General features: G+C 50.2%; 1 long non-coding RNA gene across 3 annotated transcripts; it reads left to right on the top strand.

Annotated features, from left to right (window-relative positions):
* The first annotated feature begins 5,974 nt into the window (after positions 1-5,974).
* LOC127480500 (uncharacterized) lies at positions 5,975-11,613 on the top strand. 3 transcript variants are annotated; one of them, XR_007907928.1, is made up of 3 exons: positions 5,975-6,073; positions 10,652-10,754; positions 11,360-11,613. It is a non-coding gene; the product is annotated as an uncharacterized LOC127480500 (long non-coding RNA). The 3 variants fall into 3 exon arrangements; XR_007907929.1 differs by having other exon boundaries at positions 6,000-6,094; XR_007907927.1 differs by lacking the exon at positions 5,975-6,073 and adding an exon at positions 9,365-9,534.
* The last annotated feature ends 617 nt before the right edge of the window (positions 11,614-12,230 follow it).

The raw sequence follows: 12,230 nt of genomic DNA, 5'->3' as shown, positions 1-12,230 counted from the left end.
TTTTGGGAACATGTTTTCCTGAAGGGTTTGGGATGGCAAAACATGCTTGTGGCCCTATAAATGGGATGTGTTGTCCTTGCCCCAGATCAGCAGGACACTCGATTAAAATGAAGCCGTGGTCTCGGAGCAGTGGGACAGGAGAACAGGCTGCACCATGGGGTGGTTAATTAATGTATTTGCTTTTAGAGATTATTTGGGGTACTTTATGAAATGCCATCTCCGTGTCTGGCTGCAGGTTCTCTACCTATTCCCTTTATTTCATCCCACGGGGTGGTAAAATGGGGTTCTGTTTGCTCTTGGGGAGTGTTTGCTCTTGGATGCTGCTGCTGGCAGTGATGCTCCAGGCTTTTGGAACAGAGTGCTTTCATGATGGGAATGGAGTGGTTTAATCACACAGCTTATGGCATTCCTGTCTTTTCCTTTTGAACAGGGCAGCCAACTAACCTTGCCAGGTCCTCCTACCTCACTGCTGTGGCATCTGCAGTCCTGTGCTACAGTCTTGACATGGATTCTTGATCCTGGAGCCGAGTTTCCTTCAGGTCCTGCTGCACTACTTCCCTTTTAGGCTGCTTTTCTCCTCAGCTTTGCTCCTTGGAGCCCAGTGCAGTTCCTGACTGCTCCATCCTGTTGGCAGATGCTTTGCCAGCATAACTTAAAGAAACTTCCCCAACAAAAGTTCCCATTGGCTTTGTGGCGTTTGCAGGGAATTAATACCAGAAACAAGTGATTTGTTTCTGCATTTACTGGATGTGCATCTGAGCAGTGGACACGGATAAGGTTTAGTAACTCCAGCAAGTGCTGCCAAAGCAGGGGAATAAGATCCCCTTGGCAAACCATCCTCGCTGTCAAGTTTTAATCTGAGAGAATTTTGCCTGAGGAATATCCTGTTTGTGTTCCTTTTTGGTAGCATTTGGTTCTAGGACGAAAATCAAGTCCAAAGGTGGAATTCAAGACGGGATCTGTTTGTGGCAGCACAGCTCGTTTGGGCCCTACAGGTGTCCTTGGAAGAGGGAATAGGGTTGGTTTGAAGAGCTGCTGTTCTGAGCAGAGCAGGGACAGGACCCAGGGAAGGGCTGGAGCTGAGTCAGGAAGGTTCAGGTTGGATCTCAGGGAAAGGTTCTTCCCCCAGAGGGTGGTTGGCACTGCCCAGGCTCCCCAGGGCAGTGGGCACAGCCCCAAGGCTGCCAGAGCTCCAGGAGGGTTTGGACAACACTCTCAGGGACAAGGTGGGATTTTGGGATGTCTGTGCAGGGCCAGAAGCTGGATTGGATGATCCCTGTGGGTCCTTCTAGCTCAGGGTATTCCATGATTCTGTTCTTGCCCATCCTGCATGTTGAAGGGAACCTGGAAAATCTGGGGTTTCCCAGTAAATTCCCTGCACTTTAAAAGCATGTTTTTAGGTGTCAGTTTGATGCAGCAAATTGCAAGTGAACAGGTTTGGAGTTTTTACTTCTTTCACTGGTATTTGAGGTCTGTGTGTGATAATCGAGCACAGATATCACTAATAATTTAAATTCCTGCTGTCCAGGGGTGCAGGAGAGCTCTGGAGGTGTCTGTGCCTGCCCCTCAGGCACTGATTGAAGAGCCCTGGGGCTCTGGGCCGTGTGATCTGACGGATTCACTCTGCTCTGAGGGTTCAGAACCACATCCGGGGCTCACACACATCTCCAGCCTCGCACTTTTCTGTAGCCCAGGAAATGGGTTTGTGTGTTTTGGTGGGTTTTTTTTTTTCCTGCAGAGGTCAAGTTCAAGTGCAGTTCTCCCGCTGTGGGCAGCCCTGGAATGCACTCCCCCCGTGGATGCAGACCAGGAAGGGACAGTTCCTGCTCCTGTGGATGCTGAGCTGAATTTTCTGGGTCAGGCTGAACCCTTGGCCTCAAACCACGGTCCCAGTTCTCCCTCCTGCGTGGGCATGGGCTGGATGGACACAAACACAAACAACCCTGCACAAAGTCAAAGCCATTTCCTCCTCTGCCCCTTCCACAACATTTCATTTACCCTCCAACAGGATAAATTTGGGTTTGATATTCAAGGTTCTGCTTTATATTCACTCGTGAGTTGTGCAGCTCGAAGAGGAGCTGGGGCTTTATTTGAATATTTATTTGAATAATGGCTTGTCTTTCAGGTTGAATAACATTTGTGTTTTGAGTAGATAACAGTTCCAGCAGAACTACATTTCCTGCTGTCACAGTATCTTTATCCTTAAGCATTTCTCACTGAGCCCTTGGCCTTGGGAGGAGGTTTTGGGTTGCATTATCAATTAGTGCCTTTCCTTAACAGGGGGGGTCTGTTGCCTGTGGTTGTTGCAAACCCTTTCAAACATTTTTGATTAATTGCAGTGTTTTATGTCTGAGAACTTCTGTCTTCTTCCTCTTGAGAAATGAAGTCAGTACTGATTTTTTTCTTTTTTTTTTTTTAAACAGTCTCTGCTTGGATTTCTTTCTATTTTTATTTTTTTTTAGCTAAATGTTTCTGAATGTTTTATAAAGAGGATATTATTGTAGTGTTTCTGCTTCACTTCCCGAATGAAGGGAAGGAATAGTTTGAGTATAATCCTATTTACAACATAGAGCTGTCATTTCTTTTTCCTTAAACTGGCCTTATTTTGATTTTTTTTTTGTAATTAAAATTTAATTTTAAATTTTATTTATTTTTTTTTTAAACTTTACTTCACTGCTGGTTATGATGCTGCATTTGAAACAGTTTCTGTTCCCAGAACCAGTTCAGTACATTAGTTTTAAACTAATAAGTAACACATTTCTCAAAGGCAGACCAGGCCTCACGTTTGGAAGTGACTCATGTTCTTTCAGTCTCATTCACATTAAACTGGTTTTACACCTTTAAATGCATAAAAAAACCACTTAAGTGACTTTTAAACACTTCTCCCATTTCCTTCTTTTGTAGAGCAAGGTGCCAGAAGGAAAAAGAAAATATCCTTGGGTGCAAATCCTTGTTCTCACTCTTGAATCTCCTTCTCCAACCCCCACCAAGGGTTTTTGAGTGCAAAAAAGAGCAAGTTGCAGTTTAACGACTTGTGGTGCCTCTTATATTGCGTTTTCCCACGTGAGTTAAACACAAACATAAATGTTTTAACACAAAATCATGGAATTGTGGGATGGTTTGGGTTGGGAGGGATCTTAAACATCACCCAGTGCCACCCCCTGCCTTGGGCAGGGACACCTTCCATGGGACACCAGGGACACCTTCCATGGGACACCAGGTTGATCCAACCTGGCCTGGGACACTTCCAGGGCTGGGGCAGCCCCAGCTGCTCTGGGCAACCTGTGCCAGGGTTGGATTGCCCAGGTAGGACACTGGGCAGGTGCCCCTGGAGCAGAATTCCAGAAGGCTGGAAAGAGCAGTGGGCAGAGCATGGGAAGGAGGCTCTGGGGAACTGCTCCCTTTGCACCTCCAGTCATTAAAAGGGTTCAAACCCAAGGAGGAAGAGCCCAGGTCTCTGATCTGAGGGCGGAAGACTGTGCTAATTAACAGGAACAAAAATTCCCAAGACTTTTAAAGTGCTGGAAGGCGTCGCTGCCACCAAAACAAATAAACCAGGTTTAAAGGCTAAGCCTGGCCTAGCTGGCAGGGGAAGCTGTTGGCAAACAGACTTTTAGAAATAAATAAATAAATAAATAAAAAGCTGCCACCTCCTTTTCCTTGACATTTCTCAAGCCTCCCTTTGATCTCCAGGCTTTTCCCTGGATCTCGTGGCCCTACAATGAGGGAAATGCCATCTCCAGGCCTGTGTGGCATCTGTGCTTCCACAGCAGCTTCAAAACTTGTCAGTGGGGATAAACTTTGTCCTGGTGAGCCTTGATGATAAACTTGGCACTCAACCTGCTGCTAATTACAGCACATTCCTCACTGGGATGTGGCTGGAGTTATCCTGGAGTTGTTATTATGGCTGGAGTTATCCTGACCCAAAGGAAAAGCCAGTTGAAGGCAATTACTTGTGGTTTTGGGAATCTTTTCCCTGTAACTGAGATTTGGTGTCAGCCCTTTCACAGCTGAAGGAAGGAGAAGCTGCTCTCTTTGTAACGTGGGGGGAACGTTGAGAAATGTTGTGTAAAAGTGAGGAAAAGGGAGAGGGGGGAAATCCTCAAGGAGGAGGATGCTGAGGGACTCGTGCACCTCTCCACGTGTCTCTGGACACAGCTGGAGCACCTTGGATTGCTCCTGCAGGGTTTCAGGGAGAAGTGGCCCATCAGCTGGTGGTGCTGAGCTGCAGGGGAGGCACAGCACCAGCTCTGTTCATCCAGGTGCAGGATTAACTCTGACATCTTCCAGCTCCCGTGTTCAGGCTCCTGCAAGAGGAAAAACTCCCCTACAAAAAAAAACAGGACGGGAAAAAAAAAATTCCCTCTGTAAAAACCAAGACAAGTGACAGCCCAACCCACTCCAGGAGAGGTTTCCTGGCTCCTTAAAGGAAAAAAAAAAAAGGAATAAGGGGGGGTGTGTAGTAGATCATCCTCTGGAGTTGATCCCATTATGACAGGGCTCATTACATCACATTTGGGTGCTCACTCTTCCATGTGGGACACGGGGGACCCTGTCTGGGCCCACTGCTGGGGAAATGTCTCCAGTGCTGTTTGTGTGTCTTGACCCCAGGCAATCCTTCCATTCTTCCCTCGTTAATCCAGTGATTTGTGGAATGCCAGTGACCCCTCAGCGAGTCTCCTGAGCTGCCAGGGCTGGGAGTGACACGGAATTGTCAATAATAATATCTGGGGGAGTTCGTGGGGGAGCAACATTTTTTAACATTCAGGTCAAAGTCAGCCCCCCCAGCATTTCAGAGAGTGAGGCTGATTGGAATTAATCAAATTAATTGCAAAGTTATCAATGCATCTGGGGCTATTGATGGTTTTTATTTCTCTTGGGAATAGCAGGAGCAAAGGATTTGCTGCCTTGGGTGGTTCTAGGATACCTCCTGGTGCTGGAATAGTCATAAAAATTCTAGAGAAGTGTGACACAGAAAGGAAAATAACTTTTAGAGGCAGGAAAGGGAGAGACACAAAAACCTGGGATGATGGTAAAAAAAGTGAGATAGAATCATCAAGCCACGACATCCACGTTTGCCCTGTTCTGCCATGATGAGATTTGAGTGGAAAACTCTCATTATTCTTTTGATGATCCTTTTTTTTGTTGTTGTTGTTAATTAATGAAATCATTAAGGTTCTCCCAATCCTAAAGGGCCACTTCCCTGTTTGTTTGCAGGCAGGTGTATGGCCCTGTCCTTCTCCACCCTCAGCTACTCCAAGGCAGGATTCATCCTCCAAAAAAAAGAGATGGATCTTCTCTTACAGCTGGAAAGGAGCAGAGCTTGGGTGTCTTTATTCTGCAACCCCTTCCTGCCTGTGCAGTACAAGGGCTGAAGAATAAACACACTGGGAAATATTTGCTCTGTGTCCTGTAACAGGGTGCCCGCTGTTTACCCGCAGCAAACATCCACCCCTCAACTGGATAATAAAATAGTCAGGGAAAGGCACAATTTTAATCTTCTGAAGTTTCATAGATAATTATTCTCGATCGACTGGTTTGACAGGAACTGTCTTTTCCAGCGAATGGGGCTGGGGTGGGTTCTGGAAAGGTTTTACAGTTATTTTCTGTTTCGGGTTTCCTGCTTCGCCCAGTAATGATGGATCGGGGCAGTTTTCTGAAAGAACTGACCCCAAGTTCCGCAGAAAACTGCCTGGCAGAGCTGAGAAGTGTCACACAAGACAAGGACACGGACTGGAAGAACTGTGGAAGGATTGTGGTGGCTCTGTGGGAGAAACAGGGACGGGAGGGGAAAAAATTGTGAGCGGGGAAGAAAAGTCAGGGGCACTGTCAGGAGGAGTCTGGGGAGGACACCTCCAGTGTGGCTTTAGGTGCTGCCTGGAGAAAGGGTTTGGATTTAGAATCAAAGAATTCCCATTGTTTAGGCCCTGCTTTATCCAAGCAACTGGAACTTTTTATGTCCCTTTGCAGATGAGCAGAATTCCCTTAAAGGAGCGAGATGGCCCCTGACTGGAGCAAACAGCCAGACCTGCTTTTTCTTCTGGTTGTCCCCGTTCAGGAGGGACTTGTATCAGTGAGTTATTGTTCAGTTAAGGTCAGCAGGGCCCCTGGTTTGGGCTGTGTCCCACCCAAAGCCCCCCGGGTGCCACGGGCAGAGCTCGGGGCTGACGCTGCCCTGGGAAATCGGGTGGATGGCTCATGGGGTGCATCATTTGCAAGTGGCTGAGCAAATGTGTTGCAGGGAAAGGCTGGGAAGACTGAATGGGAGCTGACAGTTTCCTTGGCACCCGAACCAGAAAGAAATCCATGGCTTTGTTTCTTGCTTAGCAGAACTAAAGGGCAAGCAAGGCACGGGGTGGCTTTAAGCTGCTGGTACCAAACGTGCAGGGTGGGAAAGAGTTCAATCCATAGGCAGCTTTCTCTGACCAGATTTGAATCAAAATAGGCTGTTTTCACAAGGAAGAGCCTCAAATCTTGTGCCTCGAGCTGGAAATTGTAAACTGACACTGGAGTTGGCTGCTCTGCCCCGTGGCAAAGTGATTCTGGGCTGCAGTGAAATCAAATTTACCCCCTTGGGGTAAGAGTGGGAGAGAGTGAGTGGGATGTGAGCAATTATCTGATGCTCTGGTGAGGAAAAGACCTTTCAGAGGAGGGTGGGACCCATCCCAGACTGGCATCTACCAGGCACTGGCCAGGAAATTCTTCCCTGCCTTGTTTGTAGGACTGAGGTGGGCGAGGAGTGATGTGCTGGGAGGGAGGAGAGGCAGGCTGGTTCAAAAGCTGCACTGCAGGCTGTAGAATGAGGTGGTGCAAAGCGCCCTTTCTCTTCCCAGTGGCCTCCCTGAGTGGTGCTGGGCTGTCCTTGGGGTGCAGAGGGTTAAAGAGCCCTCTGGGGCCGGAGCGGGGAGCTCTGCAACGCTCAGGATTAAAGTTCAGAGAGCCGGAGCCCGAGCTCCGCAGCCTGTGGCTGCTGTCACAGGGCACCAGAACAGAGCTGGGGCTTCCTTTGCACCCGTGGGAACCGTGGCTTTACCTGCAGCCCGGAGGTGACAGCCCAGCAAGCAGCGGAGCAGCCTCGGGGGCAGAGGAGGAGGCGTTTGTGCCCTTCCTCTCCCGGGGGGAGCTGTTGGGAGCTGTTTGGAGCTGTCTGCATTTCACGCTGCCCTTGTGGTCGCCCGTTTCTTCCTCGGGCACCCGCAGCAAGGACGTCCCTCCCCGTCGGGTTCCTCCGTGGCCTCCTGGCAGGACCAGGGGGCAAGCCCAGCTCTGCCAGGCTGGTGGCACCGCTCGGAACCCCCGAGCAGCACGTGGAGCCCGGGGCAGGGGGGTGGCTGCAGGACACAGGGGTTAAGGATGCAGCCCAGGGACCGAGTGTTTGTCCTGCTCTCTGTAAACAGAGCAGGCATGCCCAGATTTTCGGCTCTCCCCCTGTGTGCCCTGCAGAGGCAGCGAGGCTGGTGCTGAGCAGCAAACAGTGGGAGCCAGGCCAGGATCAATAAGGGGCTCTGACAAGTTTGTTTGCTTGGCTGCAAAAGGCCTTGGGAGGCAGCGAGTGGTACACGGTGACCCCATCTCCCCCACACACAGCAAAATCTCCCCGATGGGTTCCTATGTGAGACAGGCTTTGCAGAGGCTCAAAACCATGAGGTTGTTTCTTGGGCTTGAGACTCACAATTAAAAGCAAATAAATAAATGGCTTCCTGGTTTGGGCTGTTTGGGGCTGGTGATGTTTCCGAGCTCTTTTTTTTTGTTTTTTTTTTCTCCTTTTTCCTTACGACCAAAACACGAGGAAATGGATATATTTTTTTAAAAAAAGAAAAATAATTTAAAAGAAAAGAAAAAAAAATAAATCCATGACTGCAACCGCTCCAAAACTAAATATTGTGAAACTTTGGGGAGATAAAAATTATGCAAAGCTGATAGAGGGCTGATCCAGCGTCCTCCCTGCAGCCTCACCCAGGGAAAACTGCCTGCACCGTTAGCTGGGGGTTGTGACACTGAGGAAGGACAGAGTGAGGCTGTGGGATGTTGCAGCTTGGCTTTGCTGTTGGAGAGGAAGCAAGAACGTTGTGCTGTTCCCTTCAGCCCCCCCCCAGGAACGGGCACCTTCCAGCCTGGCACTGCTCCAGCCAATCACAGAATCCCGGGAGGATTTTGGCAGGAGGGGACCCTAAAGCTCGTGTCATCCCACCCCCTGCCCTGGGAAGGGAAACCTTCCACCTCGCTCAGAGCTCCAGCCAACCTGTGCCTCTACCAAGGCATGAAAAATGCAATCCCTGCCGTTTCCCTGCCCCAGATTCTCCCTCCTCACTGGTGCTGACTGTGGCAGTTTTTGCCTGTGCAAGAGCTGACTTTGCAGCTCCCTTTCCCACCCCTTGATTTTCCACCCTGACGTGTTGGAGGGTCCCTGTCGCTCCAGGCCCTGCTGCTCTGGGCACCCTCCCACCGCCTCTCAGGCCTCGTCAGGGAGTCAAAATGCTCTTTTTTGGGGCACCCCACGCTCTGAAAGCTGTAGCCTGGTGGCTTCTCCTGAAGTGCCTGAGACAAAAATACATTTCCTGTTTAGAGAGAGAGCGAAGATCAGCCCCGAAGTGCGGCCGCCTGCTCTGGTACCTCAAGTACAAACAGCCTGTGCTGCCTGTGCCTGTCCCAGTGCCTTTTTCTCTCTAAAGATCCATTAAACACAATTATACCAAGTCCATCTCCTGCCAGCATCACTCCTGACAGGCACAAGAGTTTTAGAAGTGTCAACTTGTCAGGGAAGATCCCTCTGAAAGCCCCCAGTGTGAATTCCCACCTTTGTTCTCGAGGCAGCAGCACCAAGCACCACCAAAGTGTGTTCCTACAGGCATTTCTCTGACACTTTTCCACCTTTGGTGACTGAGTTCTCTGTAAATATCACTCAGCCTCCCTGGGTGGGGTGCTGAGGTTGGGTTTGTGTTCTCGGCTCACAGGGAGAGAAAGGTTTGGGTTGTGAGTCAGCAGCTGCTCTGCAATCAAGGTCAGGACTTGCATTTTCTGTAATTAAGCACAAAACGGGCTTAAAGCCACCCTTAGGCCAGCCTGGGGCTCCCAGAGTGATCAGAGCACCCATGAAATCCATCTCTGGAGGGGTTCAGGGTCGTGCATTCTCTCTGTGGGGCTGCAGCAGAGGAATCTGAGCTGTCACAGCTCATCCTGTGCCCAGGTGAAGCTGGCAGGTCTCCTGCTCCCTGGCTCCTTGTTTTCTCTGCCACAGGTGGTGCTTCCCAACCCCTGTCAATATTCTGGTCGATACCACGAGCTCTGCCTGGCTGGGTACATGAGATTTAGATAAGACCAGGGCAAATCTGTGCCATGATCTAATCAGGCACGAGCAGCTGGGGTGGCAGTTGACTCCGTATTTCCCCTGCTTGATAGATAATTCTGGTTTGCAGATTCCCATGATGGCTCAATCCTGCATTATTCTGAAGCTTCTCATCCTGCTTCAGAATAAATTATTAGGCCCATTTATAAGCCCAGGACTGGATCCAGTGAAACCAGAGTATGACCAAGGTCAGGCTGTTATTGCTGTGTTTGGGTACATGGTTTAGTTCATGGTCTAAATTTTCAGAGCTGCTGATCCCACTGAAGATCCCAACTGAGCTCTTGCCAAAGTGCTCCTGGGAACTCGAGGTGGGATCTCCAGTGGCTGGAAATGCCAAGTTCCTTTGGTTTTGCTCAGTTCTGGGGACGTGTCACCCGGAAGGAAGGAAGGGCCCGAGGAGGGAGGAGTGGAAGTTCCACCAGTGTGTGGCTGGATTTTGTGTCTGTGGTGATGTGTCCTTCTCCCCCCTGAGGCCCTGCAGGCAAAGCTTGGTGGTTCAAGGAAGGACTGGAGGTGGCCCTCAGTGCCCTGGGCTGGGGGAAAAGGTGGGGATCGGGCACAGGGTGGACTCAAGGGTCTTGGGGGTCTTTTCCAACCTCAGTGATTTTGTGACTCTGAGCAAACCCTCTGCACCTCCAAGAGGTTTTGGTCTTCTGTACTGGTATGAAACACTAAATGTTAATTTATCCTGTGACTTTTGAGAGAAACAAGGTTTTCTATGCCCTGCCCCAGCCCCTGTTGTTGGTGTGGATACGTGTAGAGCTCTGAGGTCCCCAGTGACAGTGTCCCAGCGGGATGAGCAGAGCCTCCTCTCAGTGACATCCAGGAGTGTCCAGCACCACAGCCTGCAATTTCTGCTTTAAAACTGGCTGCCTGGGCCTGAACCAAGATCACACAGTGACTCAGAGCCGGGAATAGAAGAGAGGAAACTGCAGTTCATGCTGCTCGTCTGACCACTGAGCCCAGCAGTGCCCAGCTCCTCCTGCTCCATGTGGGCATTTGGGAATCCACCTAGGGACAGTCATCTGCTCCAGTGCAAGACAGGGAGAAGAGAGAGGAAAAAAAACCCAGACAACCAGCACTAATAGCTATTAAATTGCTTGTGAACTTCTCTGCCTAGAAAACAGGGGCAGTTCTCCCCACCCAAATTTGGATTCTGGCACTTCCCCAGCTGAAGTCATAGCCCAGCTCTCCAGTGCTTTTTGTTGGGTTTGGATTTTTCTGTTACCGAGTTCCTGCATCTGGAGTGCCAAAAAAGCTTTTCTTTTTTTTTTTTTTTCCCTTTTTTTATTTTTTTTTTTTCAGGAAACAGCAGTGTCATTTCTGCTCGTCAGCCACCCCAGCGAGTGAGTTCTCATCAGCTCAAGTGACAACAAATGCAGGTGCTTCTCTGCTTTTTCTGTGGAGGGTGAGTCCTTTCAGCAAACTTTGGGAGGGAACAGCTGCTCCCAGTAAAAACACCAACTATCCCGCTGACCCAAGCTGAAATGTGACGTGGAAATGGGATTTTTGACCTTGAGAGGTACAAAGCTGCTCAAAGGAGGGACCCTGTGAAGATTAAAAATAACCAATCTTTTGTAATGCTTCTGTAACTAATAGAGCTGGGTGAATTCATTGCAAAACCAGGGGCCAAATCTTTAAATAGCACAAACCAGCCCAAGTCTTTTGACGACTTTTGAAGTCTTCAGCTGAAGAACTGGCCCAAGCATTTGCAAACATTAATTTAGGAACAGCTGGTTTTGTCAACTGCATTCTTGCCTCATTTTTCCTATCCTCTGCTCATTTTGTTCACACACACACACACAAAAAAAAAAAGATACTTGTTGCTGCAGATGTTTAGGGAAGGCTGTTTTGTCTAAGGGTTCTCATCTCAAGGGCTGGCTGGATGAATAGAACACTGATTTTTCCCCAGCTCAGGGTTCTGTTAGACAAGTTAGATGCTGTTATAACGTCGAGATGACTCTGTACGAGTGTGTATATATAAATGTATATATTTTGTGTCTCTCCTCGCAGCCGTGCGAGTTAAGCAGCCATCTCCCACGAATAACATCCAGGACCAGGTCACAAACTTCCCAGAGCAGGGGACCCGTTTGCGTACAATCCAAGCAATTACCAGCAACGAACAGTACTTAGTAAACCCAAACAAAACCAAAAGAACCGCTCCTGCTGCCGTCAACGCTCCGGCGGGAGGGAGGGGGGGAAAAAGAAAAGGTTAAGAAAAAAGTTTGTTTGTTGGTTGGTTGGTTTGTTTGTTTGTTTAAAGAAGTGAAACCACTTTTCGTTTGGGTTGAACGGAGCGGCTGATGGGGCCGACGGGGAAGGGTGTGCGGGGCTGCGGGGAGCGGGGTTGGAAGGAGCGGGGCTGTTCTCCCGGTGTTGGAAGGAGAGGGGCTGTTCTCCCTGCCAGGGGTGCGGGGAACGGTGTGCGGGGCTCCGGGGCTGCAGGGAGCGGAGTTGGAAGGAGAGGGGCTGTTCTCCCGGTGTTGGAAGGAGAGGGGCTGTTCTCCCGGCCAGGGGTGCGGGGAACGGTGTGCGGGGCTGCGGGGAGCGGGGTTGGAAGGAGCGGGGCTGTTCTCCCGGCCGGGGGTGCGGGGAACGGTGTGCGGGGCTCCGGGGATGCTCCGCCGGCCGAGATCCAGGAGCGGGGCCGTTGTGCCGGCTGTGGGATGCGGGGATCGGGGGGATGCTCTCCCGGCTCCGGGGCTGCGGGAAACAATGTGCGGGAAACGGTGTGCGGGGAACGGGGCTGCTCTCCCGGCGGACCCTGAGGGGCTCCGAGGATCCGGGCTGTTCTCCCGGGGAAGGTTTAGGGGGAACAGGACTGCTCTCCCGGCGGGGAGGGTCCGGCTCCGGGGCTGCGGGGATTTGGGATGGGGGCTGCGGG

The sequence above is a fragment of the Manacus candei genome, unplaced genomic scaffold, assembly GCF_025592945.1.
Source record: "Manacus candei isolate 608988 ecotype Guabito, Panama unplaced genomic scaffold, ASM2559294v1 h1tg000073l, whole genome shotgun sequence".
In the NCBI taxonomy this organism is placed as follows: Eukaryota; Metazoa; Chordata; class Aves; order Passeriformes; family Pipridae; genus Manacus; species Manacus candei.
The sequence above is the reverse complement of the archived record's forward strand: the minus strand, read 5'-3'. Positions and strand labels throughout refer to the sequence as shown.